Source organism: Typopeltis vanoorti, chromosome 23 (assembly GCF_054136105.1).
Source record: "Typopeltis vanoorti isolate ZY-2024b chromosome 23, IOZ_Tvanoo_1.0, whole genome shotgun sequence".
Classification (NCBI taxonomy): Eukaryota; Metazoa; Arthropoda; class Arachnida; order Uropygi; family Thelyphonidae; genus Typopeltis; species Typopeltis vanoorti.
The window spans coordinates 66,107,013-66,119,414 of NC_143571.1; positions in this window are offsets into that span (position 1 = coordinate 66,107,013).

Genomic DNA, 12,402 nt, shown 5'->3' on the forward strand with positions numbered 1-12,402 from the left:
TCCAATAACCATTTACTGGGTTTCTTATTTGCTAGCTACCACATCATTTACAACGCGCTACATTAATTCCCGTTCAGAATCACAAGGGGTGCTTTATGGGATAAAAAAAAAAAAAAGAACGACTGACACTTGACTGTAGTTTCTGCCGACTCTTTCTCAGACCAATCGGAAGCGGCGGACGGATGGAGCTAAATGGGAGTGTCAGATGTGTGTTGTGCGCATCACCCAAGCGCTGATTGTGGTGTTCGTAGGCCGTAAATGTGAGTGTCACGGCAGATCAATGTGACAAGGAACAGAAACATTCTGAGCACAGATAAACCAAGTGGTAAAAAAAAAAAAAAAGTCACGTGATCCAATACTTTGTTACCCTCTTTCTTTCTCCGGAAGGTTGAGATGTTTAAGGTGTTTAAACGTAAAATATCTGACTTACGAATTAGCTTTCTTCCATGTGCCTCTTCCCCCCTGCATGTTTCCTCGACAGTATAGAGCAAAGTTAACACTTCTTATTTTGGATATCTCTTTAAGCACACCTGATGAGGGTGTATTAAGAAGGAAATTATATATAATGATATATTTTTTTTTATTTTCTTCTGGAATTATAAATATATATAATATATTTATAAATATTCTATAAATAGAATAGACAATATTATGGATCCAGCTATATTTTATAGCTAAATACACAAGTAAACTTAAATTTTTTCAAATTTACTAGATAGATTGTATAAGCCTTAGTTTATTACTTAAAAACATGACTGCCCATTAGCCATCTCCAAAACTCTACCGTAAATCTTGAATATTTTAAATATATTTTATGTTTGACTATAAAATATGAACGAATCAATAATATACCCCATTATAATAAAACAATATAAAAAAATATTGAATTTTTCAATTATAATATATTTTTATATTAATACATCAACATTTAGATGATGAATTTAGATGAAATTCCAGACTACAAGTTAAGAAATTCTTGGGGAGTAGGATGTGATTAATACTCTTGGAGGGTAATGGATGGCAATGCTGTAGCCAATGAAGTTCTAACTGAGGCTCGGCTATTGCTGTTACCCTCATGTCATGATCAGAGCTTTAATAGCTCAATAACACCTTATCCCTACACTGTCCTCTACAGATAACGGGGAAGATGAAAAGCATTCTTGCTTCGCCCCTTTAAGCCAGTTCTTATAAGGATATAAGGAAAGAAATTCTTGGAAGTCACATACATATGTGGATAGTGTCGCCACTAAAGCAAGTTAGACCATAGCACAGCTATATCCACTTTTGAATAGGAACAGCTTCCTAAGCATAAGCAACAAAATTCTCCTTTACAAATCGGTAATCAGACCGCAAGTAACTTACTCTTCACCAACCTGGAGTCACACAACTAAAAGCAACATCAACAGACTTCAGATAATACAGAATAAATGCCTAAGAATGGCATTTAATGCTCCATGGTTCATCAGAAACATCTAGTTACACGAAGAAGCCAATCTTCCAGATATTAAGACCTTCATGACAGGCATTGCACAGAAAATCTTCACAATCACGAATAATCAGCTAATTCAAGAAGCAGCGGACTACAAATCCTCAGATCGTTTCAAACATAAAAAAAACGAAATCCTCCATCGGAAGAGAAAGCTGATACAGCCTCAATGCTCACAATGAGCGGGTAAATTACCCACAATAATCTCATCGCCCACAAATTAAAATCCAGATGAAGGGATAAAGAGTTAAGGACTCAGTCCATCAACCAGTTACGTTCAAAGTTCAAGAAGTTCTTGGGCTATTCTACTGAGACTCAGTGTAGAATAGCCCAAGAACTTCTTAACTTGTAGTCTAGAACCAATTTATTAATAAATAAATCTACAGATTTATTTATTAATAAATAAATTGGTTACTAATTAGGAAAAAAATAACTTTTTAAAAATTATTTTGTGTAGGCAGCACCCCCACTTAAAGCTTCACGGACCGCCACTCCCAACTGATCACAGCTAACACAACTGCCCCCAGAGGGCGAGCTTAACTGCTTACAAAACTCTCTTTCCCAAATAACTTCCATTACAGACAAAAGGGAATATTTCATATTCCAAGACAGTAGCGTTATGCGTTAAAAAGTTTTTAAATTTAATTATCCGCTGTATCTGAGGATTTATTTTAAGAAATCATCTCGTGCAGAAAGTTATCTAATTAGTCAAGTTAAAATTTATTAATTAAAATTAAATTTCATTCTAATTACCGTTAACTTTGTCCTTTTATTTTCTTGCGTTTTCTTTAGACTTTATTTAACTACGTTCGTCATGCAAATTACACAATTATTAATGATGTACAGCTTGTTTATTCGAAAGTGCTTTTTTATTCAGTTATAATTTGACTGTTAAGTAGTGACTGCCGAAGTTAATTTTCTTGTAACAAGATTGATGTGGTTTAAAATGAACTCTGAAAAATGAGCTTTTTCAAAGAATCGTATGCTTGTAAATATGCTATTAGGATTTCCATTTGTGTATATACCGCGAAGTCTATAAACTTAAAAGAAGGATTTTTTAACGATATTTTTATGGGTTTTGAACAAGGCAAGAAAACAAACAGTATCGTGCAATGTACGTGGAATACTTTTTTGTATCATCTCACTCAAAAGGTGTAAACTTATAGTAATTAGTATTAGTACTGCATACGAAAATGTCGTAAGAGGCGACTAAAATGGGACGCTGAGTTTGGCTCTCTTAGGTTTCTTCTGGAATTTTGCTCCTGGTGAGGGGCGCTTAGATTTTGAAGGGTTTACCCTGAGAGAGCATTTTGAGTCTCTGGGGAGGGTGTTCTCCGGCGTGACCAGTGAGGGACCTTGTCGGTAGATGCTTTTCCCTGGAATATGAGTGGTTCTGCTCAGTTGTGTGTGTGGGGGGGGGCGTCACTGAGTGGAACCAACGTTGAGTTGGACGATCTTTCGGCCTCTCGCGAGGAATGGTCCGGTGATCGTCTTAATTTTTAAAGAGGGCTTTACTTACATGCCAGCCCATGCATGTCGTATGAGGCGACTAAAATGGGTATTCAGGGAGGGTAATGGATGGCAATGCTGTAGCCAATGAAGTTCTAACTGAGACTCGGCTATTGCTGTTATCATCCTGCCATGCTCAGAACTCATAGCTGAATAACACCCTATTCTTATATTCCCTGTTATCTGTAGAGGACAATGTAAGGATAGGGTGTAATTGAGCTATGAGCTCTAAGCATGAAAAGCATTCTTGTTTAGCCCATCTAGTCAAAAATAAAAAATAAATAATTAATAATAATTAATCTTCTGAAATGAAGGGATTTTGGACACATGCGGATAGCAATGTTGTAGCCAACGAAGTTTTAACTGAGACTTGGCTATTACCGTTACCTCGCCATGACCAGAGCTTCTAGCTCAATAACACCTCATCCATACATTTTTTTTCTACAGATAACGAGGAATATGAAAAGCATTCTTGCTTGAACCATCTAGCCAAAAAAAAAAAAAAATTCTGAAATATAAGTTTAATTTCAATTTTGCGCTGATTTTAACATTTTTAAATATCTACATTAAGACTTTTAATCCAAGAAATTGCATATTAATTAGTGATTATCCTCAGTAGGATAGGATGCTACCATTGCTAAGCCTAATCCTATTAATTCTGTAGTTTAAACTTTAAATAGCAGAATATAAAATATTTTTAAAAAAAGTCTCCTATTAATTCTGTAGTTTAAACTTTAAATAGCAGAATATAAAATATTTTTTTAAAAAAGTCATCCTATTTCATGAGATTCGGGATGAGTTTCGTCTAAGCTACATCCAATGTAACCTTGATAAACAGACGAATTACGAACTACAAATTCAAATCCGGTTTTCTTTTTATACGTTTGAGACGTAGGTGATTAATCATCTTATTCTGACAGCTTCTCCCTTTCTCCATAACCTGATTAGAATTCATTAGAAGCGTATTCACTCTCGTGTTGCTATTACTAATACGAAGCTTGTAGAGATTGACAATCGATAGTTGAATACAGAACATTACAATTAAAGCAACGAGTCTTTTCAATTTGTTAGCGGGAATTGATATCACAAGCGTCCTAATGACAAAGGCAAGATCCCTTAATCATTTCAGATTGAGACTGCAACCATTTCTCTCAATTTGTAAACGAATAATTATATTTTCCAGGTTTATTTTAGTCTATTCGGTTTCTGACGGCGACCCCTAGACAAGCGATTGGTTCTATTGAAGCGCGATGGTCGATCTTAATCGAGTATTCCAAACCATTGTGTTTGATTTCGCCTAGCAGCTGTTGCACTATAAGTACTCCGTCTGTCTGGCTCCTCAAGGATCCTTTATCGCGTCTTTGCTGAATATATAATTTACGAATGCCACCGCTGTGACGACAACTAGTAATGGGGAGCTTCGGCAAAGGTCGGTCGAATCGCACAGAGCAAGACAGAAGCTTGAGATAAGCCTAATGGAAACTGAAGGGAGTTAAAGGCCAACTTGCTTATAAAGAGAAAGCTATTGATGCAATCGGACATCTGATAAGGTAATACTGATGTGTTTGGATTTCTGTGTGGTGTTGTCAGTTCAATAGTAGAATATTATCTTTCTCAATACGCCAACTTTCGGAATTTAACCCTTTCTCATTGGTGGAAAGAATTGGTTATACACTCAAGGACGAGAGGAACTCTGGTTTGTGTTTTTTCTTTAGAAAATTATGTTTCTACTGCCTTTGATTTTTAGAAACACTGGGGTTAGAATCCCTTTAGGGATACGAGAAAATAATTTGTAATCCTATTCAAACTACAATTAAATAGGAAAACCTGTCTCGGATGGAGGAACCTTTAAACTTTGAGTTTCACCTTCTCTAAAATAAAAACTGTTGTGTATATGCATAATACATTCACCCGACAGGCACAGTTGTATCTTTATTACTTCTTATTCATAACAAACTAAAATTCTTAAAAGGGGACAAATTGAGTTACAGAACATCAGTGACTTTATTGGCATAACACTGCTTTATAACTATATTTGTATTCATATGTTTTCTATATAAAATAATGAAATGAATATAATTAAAATGGAGAATGAGGTAGCGAATTTGTTCCAAGATACTCCTTGTCTGGTGCGCATCTCTAGTAGCGTCCGTGTAATTCATAAGTATCAATTACACGGACGCTAATTATTGAATATATTCTTAATCATCATCATCATCAGTGGTTCTAACAGGCACTTAAGTGCCCACAACCTTCCAAGCAATTTTGGGTTTCGTAACCATAATTCTAGTATAAAGGTGGTTAGCCATATACCAATAAGTATAAGCATCTTTGCGTGTGTGTGTGTGTGTGTGTGTGTGTGTGTGTGTGTGTGTGTGTGTGTGTGTGTGTGTGTGTGTGTTCATGGCCAGTTTGTTTGATTATCGGATGAAAATTTTTCGAATTTCCGGGAGGTAAACCCTTCAACCTCGTATTAGACCGGTTAACTCACCTCTTCTAGTCCTAGATGGGAATTCGAAATATTATCAATAGTGTAAATAAATATATAAAATCATTATTGTCTATGTAATTCTATAAAATTATGATTAAAATACAATCGCAAATTTCAAAGAAATCCGAAGAGGATAGTCTGTCAAGACACAATATTTTGCACGGATTAGAACACATCTCCACCAGTATCAGTTTAATAAATAAAGTCAATAACTTGAAGGCAGTTACAGTGGTTCACTGATTTTAACCGCCAACTTCGTAGAAGTTATCAATGGCTCACATATTATAAACCGAAAGAGTTACGGATGGATTACAAAAACGATAGGAAAATAGTACTGATGAAAGTCTATAAATAAATCGATGACGTAACTATAACCATCGATAGATATATCTATAATTATCTAGTCGCTTGTTTCTGATGGCTTTCTTCGTGGTATTATGAGTCCTTTTAACAGGGTTATACCCGTCTCTCAATAATATAAAAAAATAGATGCGCAGTCACTCTGGGTAAAACAAGAACATCTGTGGATCAGACAAAGTACTATCATAGCTTTTTTTGTATTTATATGAATAAAATATATAAATCGGTTGGATTACAAATAAAAATGTCGTCTGTGAAGTCAGACAGTATACTTTTATGCATTTTTCTTCTCAGAGTAAATGAATAAAATTAAAAAGACATCGCAAGAGTTAGAAAAGAAGAGGTGGAAGGGTTCCTAATTTTAAGAAAAAAATAAAGAAAAGAAACAGGAAACCAAATCTGGCATTTGTTGTCATGTTAATAATATTTTAAAATAGGTGACGTTTCGAATAACACTATACATTCTTCTTCATGCTATTAGTAAGGAATGAATACCATTAATCCGTTATAATTCCTGAACTCTTTAGACACAGGGATTTAAATTTTCAAAAGGAAGACAGAGAAATATATATTGGAGTTAATATATAAGAGATATATTGGAGTTAATATAAAACCAACAAAGCTGTAGTAGATAAGTGTGGTATCGTGAAGGGTAGAGAGAGAGAGAGAGAGAGAGAGAGAGAGAGAGAGAGAGAAAGTCAGGTGATTGATGAGGTGCAGTCCTATCACGCTGTGTATCGCTCCATTTATTACTATTTTTCTTATTTACATTATAATTTTAGCTTAGATAAAAAAATGACAACCTGTATTATTTAATAATTAGATAAATGAAATTGAAATTACCCAAAATTATCTAAAATAAAGCAAGACGCAAGGCGTTGCTGACTATAAGCGTGAAGCAAAATGCTTTTATAATCCCTGTTATCTGATAAGGATTGCTGTGTGCGGAAAAGTTTATGAGCTAAATGCTCTACCTGAGTGAGTGCGATTTAGAGATCTTCATTTGGAAGTAGGATGGCCTTCGGTCTCCCGTGTTTTGAGAAGTCTGTTTCATTATAATTGGCTGCTTGTTGCACTAATTCATTTGGATGTGAAGAGGATACTGAAAAGAACTTTACTGGTGAAGACTGCAGGAAAGAGTAGATGTAGTAAATGTCCAACTCCACCCAGATCCCGGTGGAGTTGGACATTTCTGACATACCATTGTGCGTTCAAGATCATGCGGAGACATTTGTTTTGCACTTTCTGTAGTTTGAGGATATTTGTACTTGAGGTGTGGCCCCAGGCTGGGGAAGCATAAGTAATAATGGGTCGAATTATCAATTGATAAAGGAGCAGTTTTATTTTGGTATCCAGCTTGCTATTCCTATTGATAAGAGGGTAAAGCTGTGCAATGACTCTTGATGCTTTCGAACATGAGGTTTTTATATGTGAACTGAAAGTTAGTTTTCTGTCCAGCAGTATACCCAGATATTTAGCTTCTGGTTTCCAGGGAATCTTGGTATTAAATAGGAAGATGTCATCTTTCTTAAAGTTCTTAAAAGAACTGGGCGATGGACTGAGTCGTTGACTCTTTATCCCGTCATCTGAAAGAAGATTATCTGTGTGGATGGGGTGTTATTGAGCTAAAAAGCTCGTAGTCATGGCTGGGTAACGGCAATAGCCGAGCCTCAGTTAAAACTTCATTGGCTACATAAACTATTCATAAACTTTAATGCTTATAAATGCATTTATTAACAAATAAATATTACTTCTTTCTCAATTAATGAGCTTGCGCAGCAAGCATAGAGAATTCGCCCCATAACCATTTACTGGGTTTCTTATTTGCTAGCCACCACATCATTTACAACACGCGCTACATTTTAATTCTCGTTCAGAATCACGAGGGGTGGTTTATGGGATAAAAAAAAGAACGACTGACACTTGAGTGTAGTTTCTGCCGACTCTTTCTCAGACCAATCGGCAGCGGCGGACGGATGGAACTAAATAGAAGTGTCAGATGTGTGTTGTGCGCATCACCCAAGCGCTGATTTTGGTGTTTTTGTATTCATATATAAATAAAATATATAAATCAGTTGGATTACAAATAAAAATGTTGTCTGTGAGGTCAGACAGTATACTTTTATACATTTTTCTTCTCAGAAGAATACATTTTTTAATAAAATTAAAAAGACGTCGCAAGAGTTAGAAAAGAAGAGGTGGAAGGGTTCCTAATTTTAAGAAAAAAATAAAGAAAAGAAATAGGAAACCAAATCCGGCATTTGTCGTCATGTTAATAATATTTTAAAATAGGTGACGTTTCGAATAACACTATACATTCTTCTTCATGCGATTAGTAAGAAATGGATACCATTAATTCGTTATAATTCCTGAACTCTTTAGACACATGGATTAAAATTTTCAAAAGGAAGACAGAGAAATGTGAATTTAATATAAAACCAACAAAGCTGTAGTAGATAAGTGTGGTATGGTGAAGGAGAGAGAGAGAGAGAGAGAGAGAGAGTCAGGTGATTGATGAGGTGCAGTCCTATCACGCTGTGTATCGCTCCATTTATTTAAGAACTCCTCATTAAAAAAAGTATAGCAATGCTAGGAAATCTTTATCTAGGTTCAAAGAGAAATTACACGTAGATCTTAATCCGTATACTAATAGCTTGTGGCGTGTGCTGTAATTATGTTATCTCTATTTGCGTGGCGAGCATCGGACGAATGCGTAAAATACTAAATGAGGTTAAAATACTAGCCATGTTAATAACAATAAATATCGACACTGCATTTCATGTCAAAATACATTTATGATGCACTTAACAGCAAGGATAATAAAACAAGACTGATCAATCAATTAAACTCTATTGTAACTTAAAATATTGTAACTTAAAATATTTTTAACTAAAATATTTTGATCTTAACGGGATTCATTTAATTCTTAAATGTAATTTTCTTATATAAAATATTTTATGGTTGATAAAACCATCTACATAAAAAAAACAAATATACTTCATAAAAATCTCGAAACTTAGGCAAAACACTGAAAAAATAACCTTTGACATAATTTGCTTTAGTATACTACTACTTAAATAAAGCTTATTTCTTAAAATAGTCTAATTAATGTAATCTGAACAGTATATTAATTAGGTTTAAGACTATATTTGGACTTTTTTATTGTTTTTTTATTGTTATACAAAAAGTAAAATCGCACTTTTTGTATAACAAACTCAAATGAATAATCTGTTGATCTCAATGAAATCTGAGATTCCATCATGTCAAGTCCGAGAGCTAAAACCAATAAAGCCTTACGTTGTTCCCAGAACTTAACGAGTAAACTCTTCCATTGCTGTAAGTTACGATGAGGAATGTGTACAGATATACAAATAAAACATACGGAAATGCAAGCGAGCAAGTGCACATGCACACTTCATTACATTTAAAATCGATAAGTTTATAATGTTTATAATAAAGTATGTTAATTATATTTACAATATTTATATATAATACTATTTAAACTTTAAATATACTTCTGAAATTTTATAATTAATTAAAATAATTTAGTACATACTTTTTTTCTGGCAAATTTATTTAAAATGGAAAAAAAATCGCTCATAAATATTCTTGAAATAATTTTCGAGAGCCTAGTTCAGGGCGGCGGTAGAATCAATCGACCGTGAGATGCGGTGACTGATTCATTAATGCCCTTGGGGGTGATGGATAGCAACGCAAAGCTGTACCAATGAAGTTTAACTGAGGTTCGGCTGTTGCTCTTACCCACTTGGGCGATGAGTTTTTGAGTTCGCTCTCTTAGGGTTTTTGCCTTAAGGGAGCACTTTGAGTCTCCGGGGAAAGTGTTCTCCGGCACGGCCCGCTGAGGGGCTTTGTCGGTGAATTATTTTCCTCGGAATTTGAGCGGTTCTGCTCAGTGGTCGGGGAGCCCGTCACTGAGTGGAACCAACGCTGAGATTAGGACGGTCTTTCGCCCACTATGGAGTGGCCTAGAGATCGTCCGTATTTTTGAGATTTCACCTTTACTTACATAGTCGGTGATTGATTCATTCAATCCAATACCCTTGGAGGGTAATGGATAGCAATGCTGTAGCTAATGAAGCTCTAACTGAGGCTCGGCTATTGCTGTTACCCTCCTGCCATGATTAGAGCTTTAATAGCTCAATAACACCTTATCCCTACACTGTCCTTTACAGATAACGGGGAAGATGAAAAGCATTCTTGCTTCGCCCCTTTAAGCCAGTCCTTACTTATAAGGACTATAAGGAAATTCAGGGCGGCCGAGGTAATGAATCAATCGACCGTGAGATGCGGTCGATTGATTTTAATGAGATGCCCATATAGGGTAACGGATGGCAATGCTGAACCAATGAAGTTTAACTGAGGTTCGGCTGTTGCTGTTATCCTGGGTTAATGAGTTTGCTCTCTTAGGTTTTGCCCTAAGGGAGCACTTTGAGTCTCCGGGGAAAGTGTTCTCCGGCACGGCCCGCTGAGGGGTACTTGCCGGTGAATTATTTTCCTCGTAATATGAGCGGTTCTGCTCAGTGGTCGGGGAGCCCATCACTGAGTGGAACCAACGCTGAGATTAGGACGGTCTTTCGCCCACTATGGAGTGGCCTAGAGATCGTCCGTATTTTTGAGATTTCACCTTTACTTACATAGTCGGTGATTGATTTTATATGAGATGCCCATATAGGGTAACGGATGGCAATGCTGAACCAATGAAGTTTAACTGAGGTTCGGCTGTTGCTGTTATCCTGGGTTAATGAGTTTGCTCTCTTAGGTTTTGCCCTAAGGGAGCACTTTGAGTCTCCGGGGAAAGTGTTCTCCGGCACGGCCCGCTGAGGGGTACTTGCCGGTGAATTATTTTCCTCGTAATATGAGCGGTTCTGCTCAGTGGTCGGGGAGCCCGTCACTGAGTGGAACCAACGCTGAGATTAGGACGGTCTTTCGCCCACTATGGAGTGGCCTAGAGATCGTCCGTATTTTTGAGATTTCACCTTTACTTACATAGTCGGTGATTGATTCATTCAATCCAATGGATTCATTCAATCCAATACTCTTGGAGGGTAATGGATGGCAATGCTGTAGCCAATGAAGTTCTAACTGAGGCTCGGCTATTGCTGTTACCCTCCTGCCATGATCAGAGCTTTAATTGCTCAATAACACCTTATCCCTACACTGTCCTCTACAGATAACGGGGAATATGAAAAGCATTCTTGCTTCGCCCCTTTAAGCCAGTCCTTATAAGGACTATAAGGAAGTTCATGGCGGCCGGAATCGGAGGGGGAAGATGAATCAATCGACCGTGAGATGCGGTGATTGATTCATTCAATCCAATATCCTTGGAGGGTAATGGATGGCAATGCTGTAGCCAATGAAGTTCTAACTGAGGCTCGGCTATTGCTGTTACCCTCCTGCCATGATCAGAGCTTTAATAGCTCAATAACACTTTATCCCTACACTGTCCTCTACAGATAACGGGGAAGATGAAAAGCATTCTTGCTTCGCCCCTTTAAGCCTGTCCTTATAAGGATAAGGTTCAGGGCGGCCGATTTGGATACCAAAAAGTAAAGTTAGAAGATTAGGTCCGCATACAAAATTAATCAACTCATTGCAGGATTCGAAAGATAAAAGAACACGACACTACACAGATAGCACGAATCCCATAATGCTCTCTGCTACTACTTCGTTAAAGAATATCTAAAAAAATGCAACACTTGGTCCTTGAAGGCATTGTTATAAAGTTTAATACCTTTGCAAATATTTCGCAGCCAGTTCATAAGTTCAATTCTCTTAAAATCGCTTCGGTGACATTTTCATACACTTGCTGACATTTACAGCTATGGCTTCGTGTTCTTTTGTCCGTTTTCTCGTTGCGCACTTTACAAGAGACACTGAGTTGTTTGCACTTCACTCCGTGTGTGATTCTGTCGAGCAGAGCAAACATCAAGTCACTCTAGCAAGTAATATTCCAGCTTAGCTTGTGGGAAAGGACATTAACACAACAACAAAAAAGGTCTATCGAACAAGATTTTTTTATGGTTGTTGTAATGTTACAGTGTACACCACAGTATCAAAAGTTAAGGAATAACATCGGTTATATTAGAGGTTATATAATTATTTTTCATATGGAGAAGAGTGGCTTGAAATAAAAATGTTTCGTATTTGATTTCTAGAAAAGAGCAAAGCTCCCAGATTATCTAATCCTTAGCCCACTGATGATTCAGCTTTCCCCCCCCCCCCTTTAACTTGTCTCTAAGGATATAGCACTTTAGTATTCATACTTTGTTGTTACTGATATCAGGATTTACTGCCGACGAAACTAAGGCTATGAGTTCAATGTATTAATGCTGCTAATTGTGTGTATTCTTCCAGCCGATTTGCCTGTTTTGTGCGATGAAATAACGGGAGTTTTCAAAAGGGGGATACGTCACTACCCCCAGATGAGATGCACAAACTCACTTTCAGTTGAAAAGCTTTTATACCAGTCTCTCTCAGTCCCCGCGGTTAGCCTAGTGGCTGTGTACCTCGCAACTATATGCCTGGGAAAGGAATG